The 11393-nt window shown below is 42.9% G+C and overlaps 1 protein-coding gene and 1 long non-coding RNA gene across 11 annotated transcripts in view; one reads left to right on the top strand and one right to left on the bottom strand.

Moving 5' to 3' along the window:
- Pdzd2 (PDZ domain containing 2) overlaps positions 1–11393 on the bottom strand; it is a 374613-nt gene that overhangs the window by 139947 nt on the left and 223273 nt on the right. The gene's annotated exons all lie outside the window — the stretch shown is intronic.
- On the top strand, positions 6728–11182 carry LOC141424224 (uncharacterized). The gene is made up of 2 exons (XR_012449209.1): positions 6728–6926; positions 9366–11182. It is a non-coding gene; the product is annotated as an uncharacterized lncRNA (long non-coding RNA).

Raw genomic sequence — 11393 nt, forward strand, 5'->3', positions numbered from 1 at the left:
CAGTGAGCCTAGAGAAGGAGCAGAGAGCATATATTGGGTGTGGCCTTTACATCTAGACTCATTACTTTCCAAACTATTCAGTCCTGGCACTCCTGATGCCAACCAGCCGATTCATTCTCGAAGCCTCAGTTTCCTCATCCATAAAATGGCCTGGGTCAGAGATAATGGGACTGTAGTAGTGGTTTTCAAATTTGAAAGAAAAAGAAGAGAAATTGTATCATAAGGTGATCCATGTTCATTTCATAGAAGATTTAAGCAGAAAATTAAAGTATAAATAGAAAAAGAGATCTTCAATGAACACAGAGATGCCACAAAGACATTCTGAAACAGGTGGTCATGATCCAGGATTTTTCTGTTCTTGAGGAATGTTTGACAAATATGACTTGGGACCCTTCCACATGCATGGGTGGGTCCCAGAAAGTTGAATGTCATGAAGTGCTTCTTGGGAGGCAGCCAGGCTCAAAGGACAGCTTTTGGTAACCAGGAGCATCACAATAAGAATTCTTCTCATGGAGATAGGTACAATCCGTGTCACTTAAAAATATATTCTGGGAAATACGTCACTTCATCTTTGTGAGGACATCATAGAATCTACTTAGTCAAATGAAGGTGGCTATGATGTTACTTGGTAACTTAATCTTATGGGACCCCCATCATATATGCGGTCCATCATTGACTAAAATGTGGTTTTGTGGCACATGATTATAAAGTAGCACATCTGTCAGGGGGAACTCCACCAAGTATAAGCTGCTACCTGTGTTCCTCAAATCTAGGATTTACACTCTTGGGGATACCAGGAATTGGCCCCACAGTAGAAATAGTAACAGGAAGAGGAGGAAGAAGAAAAGAAGGAGAGGAGTGGGAGGAGGAGGGGAATGAGGAGGAGGAAAAGAGAGAGGACGATGAGGATCACCCTGTGAGGGCTCTGCACCTGTCCTGTCTTACATACAGCTCCTCAAAGAGAATCCCAAACAGGTGGGTGAGTAAGTATGTAAGGATACTCAGGAAATACCTGGATCCAGTCAGGGGTGCAGGCTGGCCTGGAAATATGGAATCTGCAGCAGAACAGCTGGGAGTTCCCACAGGGAGAACAAGAATACGAAAATGGGGTTGGGGAGGAAGAGAGGGGTCTCAGGGGAATCTAGTAAAAACAGCCCCCAAATTGAGAAATTTGGTATGAATTTTCAGTCCTATATATGAGAGAGGACACTGAGTCTTGATTTCCAGAATATTCCTAAAGACCGATTCCATGTGAAGTTCTCATAAGCAAGTACTTCTCGCTGAGGAAGACAGGACTAACATGACAGAAACAAACAAAAAGAAAGATGGCAGAAACATATCTGGTCACTGGGAGGATCTCTTCTTCACTAGGAATTATAAATAATATGAGTTTGGATAGATAGGTGGCAGTTTCCTGGGAGTTTGATTAGCATGAGTCAGTCTTAGTCAGTCTCCATGCAGCTGATAACATCTGTAGTACAGACAAAATTGGATTTCCAGACCTCTGCAGCCAGCCTTTGAAGCCACAGGTAGCTGTGTCATAAGTGGTTTGACCAAGGCCACAGTACACCATTAGAAGATACCTGATCAGGACTGGGGGCCTTGTGGTTAGTAGAGACTGCTGCTTGGTCTGAAACTCTGAAACTACTACAGAAACACTGCAAGACACAGACACAGGCAACGCCTTTCTGAATAGGACTCCAACAGCTGAGGTGACAGTAACAAGAACTGACAAACAGGATTGCATGAGATTAAAAAGCTCTGCACAGCAATTACCAAAGTGAAGAGAAAGCCTACAGAATGGGAGAAAATCTTTGCTAGATATTCATCTGGTAAGGGATCAATATTCAGAATATATAAAGAGTTCAAAAATATTAAACACCAAAAGAACAAACAATCCAATCAATAAATGGGCAAAAGAATCAGACAGTTCTGAAAAGAAGAAGTACGAATGGCCAATAACTACAGGAAAGATTGTTGAACAATGCATGCTCCCTGCACCAGGGAGGCGGAGCCAGCCTCAGCCACACAGCGTGTTTGAAGTCAGCCTGGGCTAAAGAGTGAGGCCTTGTCTAAAAAAAAAATCAAAACTACATTTAGACTCCATCTCAACCCAGTCAGAATGACTATCATCAAGGAAGTAAACAACAATGAATGCTGGCAAGGATGTGGGGAAAGAAACCCGATATACTGTTGGGAGGAGTGTAAGTTAGTACAGCCACTATAGAAAGAAGTGTGGAGGTTTCTCAAAAACCTGAAAAATAGAACTACCATATGATGCAGGTATAGCACTCCTGAGCGTATACCCAAAGGAATCAAAGTCACAGTATAAGAGTTACTTGCACACCTATGTTTATTGCAGCACTATTCTCAATAGCCCTGTGTGTGTACACATATACCGTGGAGTATTAGTCAGCCATAAAGAAGAATAAACATTTGCAGGAAAATGGATGGAACTCGAGATCATCATGTTAAAATGTTAAATAAGATAGGTTACATGTTTTCTCTCATGTGTGAAATCTAGACCTCAAAAAACATGAACGTAAAGGAGGGACTATTGGGGAGAAGCAGGAGAGTGGAGGAGACGAGAGAGAGTGATGGAGAAGAAATGAGATCAAAGTACACAGTATACATGTATGAAAATATCATAAGGAAGTCCATTATTTTATATAAAAATATATGGAAATAATGTTTTACAACAAAGAATGAGATAAATGTGTATTTTGCCACCACCCACGTTTTATTTACTTATGAGAACAATATTTTCTTTATAATTTCCATCTTTCTTTAACTAAAAGTGCAAAAAAAAAAAAGGAGAGAGAGCTGCTTGGGCCATGGAAGTACCAGTTCCTCCCCGACCTCTGCCAAAGGACCTTATTTTAATTTGCAAATGTCTACAAACACCATTCAAAGATATACAACTTGTATCATCTAAGGACACATTTAATAAATTGCCTCTTAGGAAAGAAAGAAACCATACGCAATACTGAACACAGAGCATCTGGTCAGCACACCAGAACCAGGACCAGATGGTAATCCTGCCTTCTTCCAGGCAGGGCAGGCTGAGGTTGTGGCTGCAAACAGGCCGCTGCAGAGCGCTGCTCACAGCTCACCTGGTGCACACCTGCCTAAGAGCTCAGGAAACAGTCCCTCCAAGGCTCCAGCTGCTGCAGCTTCCCAGGGAACACATACCACACTAGAGTCACCTGGAGAGACATGTGCACACTCTCTTTCCCCACCCTTCACCTTGGCCGCCTCTCCCAGGGCCTGAGTTCCACCCAATTAATTTCCCAACCTGGCAGTTACTCTGAGCTCTGAATGAGTCAACTACGCATTCTGAAGCAGGTGAAGTCTGCTTTTGGGATTTTCTCATTTTTCCCCTCTTGGGAAATCTCTTCCCAGAACCAATTATTAGACAGTTGAGCTACTATGTACAACTAAGATATACTAAAATTATGGGGAGTTTCAAAAACTCAGGCTTTTATTTGGGTTGCTATAGGCTACAGCCTGGCTACTCTGACTTTTTTAGAAAAGTAGAAAATTCAGGCCCCACCTAGGATCTATGCATAAGTCTGCATTTTATCAAAGTTTTCAGATGATTTTTCTTGGCAAATGAAAATATAAAGTAGACTTAAATGGTAGCCTTTAAAATAGGGGGTCTCTTTCTCCCTTTCTCACTATTTTTGTATTGTAAATTTTTCTGGCTATCTTATAAAAATCTCAAAATAGTATTTTTAAATGCACAAAATACATAGGGTTACAAAGAAAATCAATTAAGTTGAAATATTTTTAAATGTATAATATTGTAACATACATGTACTTTTTTGTTAGTACATTAAATTTGAAGATCTAGCAACAGGTTTACTAACCGACATTTTTAAAGTATAGTTGATATTGAAAGACAACTGCTCAACTGCTCCAAATAATATGTATCATTTCTACTGGTGAGAAAGACATGGCGACTGCTAACGCTATTGTGTTTTATTGCCTCCATCCACTATAAAAGGAAATACTACATTTGAGCTATAGTTTGAAGCAATAAACATTGAGATTTCTTCCCTTCTAGGTTCAGATCCCCCTGAAATTTCCTAATGGAACCTGGGTTCAAAGAAAGAGATGCTCCAGGATCTTACCCAAAAGGAATAATAAGAATGTTGTGCCTTGTATCTGTCCCTCAGTCTGATTGTAATTTGAGCATAAATCGGTTGAATCATCTCCTCCTCTGATAGCTACTACATTTGCCCTGTCAGCTTTTGTCACCCTGGTGGCGTCCTTATGACTTCCTTACACAGATGAACACTTGGGTATTTAATAAGTACTGAGGTCAAACTAAGTTGGATTTTAAACATTTCTGAAACAGACATGCCATGCTATACTTTGAATACCATTACACAGGACATTTTGTAGGAAGCTGTCTTCTCTGGCTGCACAGGTACTCCTTCCTCAGAAATACGGCTTTACAACAATTACTGACATTGAACTCTGAAGCTGTCCCTGCTCTACCCAAGAGCCTGGGGCAGGCTGCCTGTCTCTTAGATCATAAGCACCTTTTTTGGGGTAGTTTTCCTGCCAAGAGAAAGCAATGCTTCCCACAGCCTTGTCAACTATGGTTCTCCAAATAAGATTCATTTTCAGGAAAAGCCAAAATTGATTTTTCTCTGGATTTCAAAATTGTACACCCAAAGCAGCTACACTGCCCTGCAGGCTATTTCTCCCTCATGTCACCAAAGTGCCGTGACAGCAAAATGGAACTGAGCACATCAGCCTTGGGGAGCTCATCTGACACTTGTTTTGAACTCCCACAGAATAGCTACCACTAGGCAAGGAGGAGTTCTTCTAACAAAACAGATCATGAGAGTCCTTGGACAGCCTTACATAAAGACTTGCTCAAAAATAGCCACGTCTTAGGTCCCTATGAGCTCCATGAAATACCTTCAGCCTGTAGACGTCCCTCCAGCCTCCCTAACAAGTATGTGCACACACGTGCATGCAAGCACATGCCAGGGAAACAGTACTCACACTTAGCAAAACAGATTTCTAAACCTCATAGTCTGAATATCCTATGGTTAGTTAGTTGCATTATCTTTACCTCATGGTTACAGGATTAAAATTTATGATGGCTAGTTTGGGTTTTCATCTTGATTGGATTGAAGGATACCTAGAGCACAGGTAATACATGGTTTGGGGGTCTATGAGGGTATTTCCAAAGAGGAATGGAGTGGGGTCAGCAACTGAGTGGGTAAAATAATCCTGAATGCGAACCATCCAATACCTTAAGAGCCTAGATGAAATGACAAAACAGAAGGGGAAAGCTCACTCTTGCTTACGCTCTACCTTCCGGAGGGGGTATGCTTTCCTGTTACTATTGCCATGGACATCAGACTCAAGGTTCTTTAGCCTTTGAATGTGAACTTGCCCCAACAACTCTTCAAGGGTGTTAAGGCCAGTGGTCCCACGCCACTGGCCTTTCTATCTTTTGTTCTGAGGTTCTCTTCTTTGACTCGATAGATACCAGTCTTCATGGTTTTCCAGCTGCAGGTGGCTACTGTGGGACTTTTCAGCCTTTAACTGTGTGAGCCAATCTAATAAATCCCCCCTTGTAATTATATATATTCCATTGGTTCTGTTTCTCTGGAGAACCGGAAAATATAACCTAAGATACAGTCATAGGCTGGAAGCAGAAGAAACCTCACAGATTTGAGTCAGCCTGTGAATAACAAGAGCCTATCACACTAAATCATACCACAATAAGATCAGCACTGTCTTATGTACTGTCATTGGTCTAGGAATGACAATGCAAGGTTTCGTGTCTTGGCTTCTAGACTGCTTAGTTTTTAGAATAACCCAGAGACTGCTTCTGGAGCTGAAGAACGCACAGGAAAAAAACTAAAACTGACAGCAGACTCTCTTCCCATTGTGAAATCCCAATGGCAACAAATGCAAATTACCTAAGCCACAAAAACAGTACTGAGATCACAGGTGTTTCTCCTCTTGAGAGCCTGAAATAATTGACTATACTCACTTTTAAAATGTAATGTTAAGTTTTTGCCCACCCTAACAGATTCATTAATAATGTGTGGTGGCACATGCCTGAAAGCCTAGCACTCGAGGCAGAGGTAGGAGGATAAGGTACAAGGCCACCCCAGGCAAAAGACCCTATATGAAAAACTAAAAAAGCAAAAAGGACTGAGAGTGTGGCACAAGTAGTAGAGCACTTGCCTAACAAGTGGGAAGCCCTGAGTTCAATCCCCAGTACTGACAAAAAAAAAAAAAAAAGTCTATTTAGTCATAGACCTAAAAATGTATTATACCCCAGTACCATGACAGAGGTAGAATTTTCAAGTTTGATCAGGTTAGTGGGACTCCAAAAAATCCCTATACAATAAAATGTCCCCCCAAACACTTCTCAGCTTCATTGTTTCATTCTTTTCATACTCTTTGTCACCCTTTAGGGATAAACTGACGTTAAGCAAGTCCTGGCCTGTAAAACGGATTGTACAAAGGACTCAGCCTTACAAACCCAAGCTGCACCCTTTCTTTTGTCACCTTATTCTCTACAGCACTTACAGGTAATTTTCTGTTTTCCTCCACATCTTTATTGCTCCCCTGCCAAAACTGTCTTCCTTCTGTTATAATAAAATCCCTGTGATGTCTTCCAAAGCTAGCAGCTCACTGCCAACAGTCAACGCTCTACCCCACAGGCAGCTGTCTGGGAACTTAAGTCTAAGTGTTGCAAGCTGAAGGCGAAGGTGGAATTTGGCAAGTTAAATACGAGACCAACCCTCCTCCTGCTGATGGAGGCAGTCAACAGGACAACACATGAACACTTTGCCAAAGGGGTAGAAACAGGAACAGAAGGCAAGAGTAAAGAGGTGGTGTCCCATCAAGAGAACCATGACTGTAGGACTCAAGCCATTCAAATGAAGGTAAGTATGCCTGTTTGAATTCTCTCTCACTCACCCCTGGCTTAGGGGCTGGCTTCCACTTGTTTCTGATTTGTGTAGAAATTCTAAATTGTTAGTGCAGGAGCACTTTTCTGGAGGTGTAGAGGGGAATTTGTAAGAACACATAAGTGTTTGTTGTAAGGGTAAGTCTTAGAAAGATGTAAGAACAGAGACTATCAATTGCCTCAAAAGGGAAGAACCTGAAACCGTGTTCTGCCCTCTAAGTCTGAGTCTCACTGGAATAGAGGCTTAGTACCAGATTCTCAAGGATGACTCTGTGCCTTCCTCTACCACCCTACTGAGCCATCTTCTAATTTGGGAAGAAAAATGAATGTAGAAATTAGAAAGGCAAAAAGATGGTCCAAGTATATCTCACTCTAAACCTGCCTAATAGCCTCCAAACCTTGAAATGCACACTCTGGGTGGATCCTCCTCTCCTCCTCCCCCTTCCCCTTTCCCTCCTTTGCCTTCTCCTCCTCTGTCCTCCCCCTCCTTTTTCTTTTTTTTAACCAAAGAAGTCACTTTTGGTCCCTCTAAGAACCAAGCTCCTCTGGCACATGTAAAATACAGGCACACTGATTCTTTGGGAAAAGCTCATGACAGAGAAGGCAGAGTCAGACTCCCAGGTCACCTTCTGTGATGGCATGACTCACCATAAATTCAAGGGACCTTGCATTTCCCAGCTGAGACTGGGAGATCACACTATGCCCTACTGTGGCTACTTGTGGAGTGTGGTGTGGCCTTGCACCCAGGCACACCTGGATTTAACTAACCAAGGCCACCTGGGGCAGATATGCCTGCAGGGACAGTTCTCAGAAGATGGCTCCACCTCCTCCTCCTCTACTGCGTGGAGAAGATGCCATGTCAGTGCGTGGGAATGCTGCATCATGCTCTCTGGCCACTTAGAGAAGGCGGAGCTCCAGTTGGACCTCCACAGTGGGAGGGATTTGTATTACAACTTGGCCCCTCTGCAGGAAATACATAAAAAGCACATTTGGAAGTGAGAAAGTATATGGTACAGCACGTGTGGGAACACAGAGCCAGACAAAGGGATACCCTGCTAGCCACTGAGCCATGAAATCACTGATTCCTTTTCAAGAACGTGGTTACAAGTTTTCTCCAACTCAAAATCACAGTTTCTATTTGTCTGTCTGTCCCTTGCTAGGTTTGTACACTTTTTGCACACATGTATGTGCACATCTAGTTTAGCCTTTTATCCTACACATCATCAGAAAAAAAGCTATCATCAGGTTCCAGCTCTGTTTAAACAGCAAAGTGAAGAGGCCGTGGATGCTCTAGCTTTGAGATAAACACTGAACCCTCCCAACACTGTGAAAAGAATCGGCTCCATAAGGTTATTCACGGCTGTACCCCACTTTAGCAATCAGACTTTAACTGCCTGCCTGTTCTGTGTTTTTAAGCCAGCTTGGTTGCATGGTGAGGATATGGAAAGTTCCCTTATCACCCTGAGATACCAGTTAGTCCTAAGGCTCTGGCGTCCACATTGTCAACTTATACAGTGGAGGTAGTCACTTGCTCTCCAACCAAGGCCAACTGAGAACCCAAGTTAACCCTTCACCCCTGAGCCCATCCCATTGAGTCTGGCCACACAGCACCACTCCTTCTTGGGCAAACTAGATGGATTCCCTCACACACTATGAGTCCTCACTGCCCCTCACTTGGGGAATACAGGCTTTAGCCTGGTTGGCTTCCAGTTGAGTTTCAGCAATTACGCAAATGAGGTTTCTGACTGTGTCTGAAATTCCAGTGCATACAGGAACAGCAGGTTGCTTAATCTCTAAATTCAGAGCCAACCCCTTTGCTAAACAGAGGCAAGGAGCTGCCAGGCTCCCATGGCAGATTAAAGGACTCATCCCAGCTCTGACAACCTGACTTGTCAAGTATATGGGCGCCATCTTGTTTTCCAGGCTCTACCTCCCATGAGGCACCATACTATTCACATTGTCACCCTTTCTCACTTGTTTTCATCTGTCAAACCAAGCCCCATCCCCATTCTTCTCTACTGACAGCATCCAATTTCCACATACAGGAGGGGAGATGGTTGAAATATACTGGCAAAAAAAAAAAATTGTCTCAGTTATTTTATTTTCTGTCTCAAACTACAATCTCCTTGTGAAACGCCTTCTTGGGTTTCTGCAATGGACAATAAGCTTCTTACAGAAGTCACCTCTGTGCCAGCCTGCAGTTTTGACACGAGTTAAACAAGGTCACTAGATTTTCCTCTTCTCTTATTAGAAATGACAATAACAACGAAATACTGTGCTAGGTAGAGAACTGCATGTTCAGGGGTAAGGTTTGCCTGTCTGTGGCAAGCTTCCTTAGATAGCCAAAAAGAAACATTGTTTTGAATAAGAAAACATGATATTCAGTTAACTTTCTGTCCTGTTTTTTTAATTACAGAAAACATCTTTTTTTCAAAGTGACAACACTAAACACCCACAGATTATGGAAGTCTGCCCAGCATTCAGTCCGAAAAAAAGGGAAAAAAGGAAGTGAATAATTTTTGGTTTCCCCTGGGTTCCTTCAGCAGGGCACACAGTCAACATGTGGCCTCGTGCAGGTTTGTGAACCAGAGGAGAGGGTAACAATCCTGCAATAAGCATAGGTGCTTTTACCACCGTTTAGAGCCTGCAGAAAAGCTCCAACCTCCTGACTCTGAATGTACCTTTTGGAGGCAATAGTGCAATGTTGAGAAACTAAAATGTTTCTCAAACAGCAGCCAATTACAACTGTCATGGACATAGGAGCTCCCTCACCCTCTGCTCACATTGTTAAGAATGATATTAAAATCAACGGGCAATCAGCAATTTTTTAAAGGGACAGACAGTAAATATTTCAGGCTTTGTGACCACACATGTTCTCCGTCATACATTCTTCATTTCATCAACCTTTTAAAACATAAAACACGTTCTTAGGGCCATACAAAAATAAGCAAGGGTCAGCTGGATTTGGCCCTTGGACCATAGTTTGATGATCCAACTACTTCCATAATGGACCCTGAGACGGTACCTGAACCCCTGTTCAGCTTAATTCACTAAACATGGCCCCCTGGGACACATCACTCTGAAGGATAGGAGACAAATGGAACCCACCCAGCAGGTGGACAGTAGGCAAGGGAGAACAAAGTTGGGGTCCACTGGGGGTGGGGGCAGAAAGGTTTCTGAAAAGCCCACATGAGGTACTGTTCCCTCTCCCCATCGAGGGCCCGCTGTGCATGTGGAGAAACCACACGCAATACGGTGTTAGCTCACCTTGGAAAATCACAAGCCACCCCCAGCCCTCCTTGCCTAAGATGCAAAGCTACAAAACTTGGCCACCGCAGGATCAGGATGAAATCCAACCAGTGAACAGCAACCAATCAGTTCCCACATGTGCCTTCTGGGGCATAGCCTTGTGGATGTTAGGACCTTCTGCAAAATTCAAAGCAGAGAGCGCTCAGTATCCAGGCAGCAGCAGTCACTACATCAAAATTCTCTGTCTACCTGTGATGTCCCACTCACCTGAGCCACACACATTTCCAGCTCAATTCCTCAGCACCCTACCCATTCAGCAGAGGGGAAAACCATGTCAGTTTATCCCAGCGCCTGTGAGAAGCAAGGCCTGGAAATGGTTCAGAACCCTGGGCCAGGACCGTCTTTATACTATTCTGCTTCTCTTATCGCAAGCTCCAGGCCTTCACAACAGAAAGGATGCACAGCCACAATCAGAGGAGCCACAAATCAGTTTTTAAATTATCCTTGTGTGTGGCTGCAATCCACGATCCTCCCTCCAACAGATTATTCTCCACTTCTGAGTGACAATTTCCAGCCCTCTGTGTTCCGCCCAAGCTGTGACAAATATTCAGGATCTATGCTGTAACTTCTCACTGCTTCCCAATTCCCTGACTTAGAAGCTGGGCAGAGGCGGCTGGACTTAATGGAGAAAACACTAGTGCCCTGGAGTTTACTCTGGATTCCAGTCAGTCTCTGGATATTTCGCAGCTGTTAGACATCCACCCCCTTGCTTACAAAAGCCAGCAGAAATTAGTGAGCACATCCTTGGCTCTGAAATATGAAAATGTAGCATGCTCAAACCTGAAAGTCAGTTTCTGCTCAACTATCTTCAAAGTATTTGTTCTAAGACAGAGTGTCTGCTATTCATTTATCATCTGCCAGACTGAAAAGTGGTTTTTAACTTAAATGTTGCATGATCTTGTGGTTTTTTTTTTTTTTTTTTAAATAAAGCAATCCTCAGAATAAAACTGTCATCAGACTAGTGACAGAAAAACTCTTGCTTGGGCACATATCAGCACAATGCAGGCTAAGCCTGCTTATGTCAGTATTACTTGCTCATTTTCTCTTATACTTAAAAAAAAAAGAACCAAACCTTTGGAGATAAAAGTGTGGTTAGAGAGAAAATATGATTGACTTTGCCACTGAGGTCTCCTAC

Source organism: Castor canadensis, chromosome 6 (assembly GCF_047511655.1).
Source record: "Castor canadensis chromosome 6, mCasCan1.hap1v2, whole genome shotgun sequence".
Taxonomy (NCBI): Eukaryota; Metazoa; Chordata; class Mammalia; order Rodentia; family Castoridae; genus Castor; species Castor canadensis.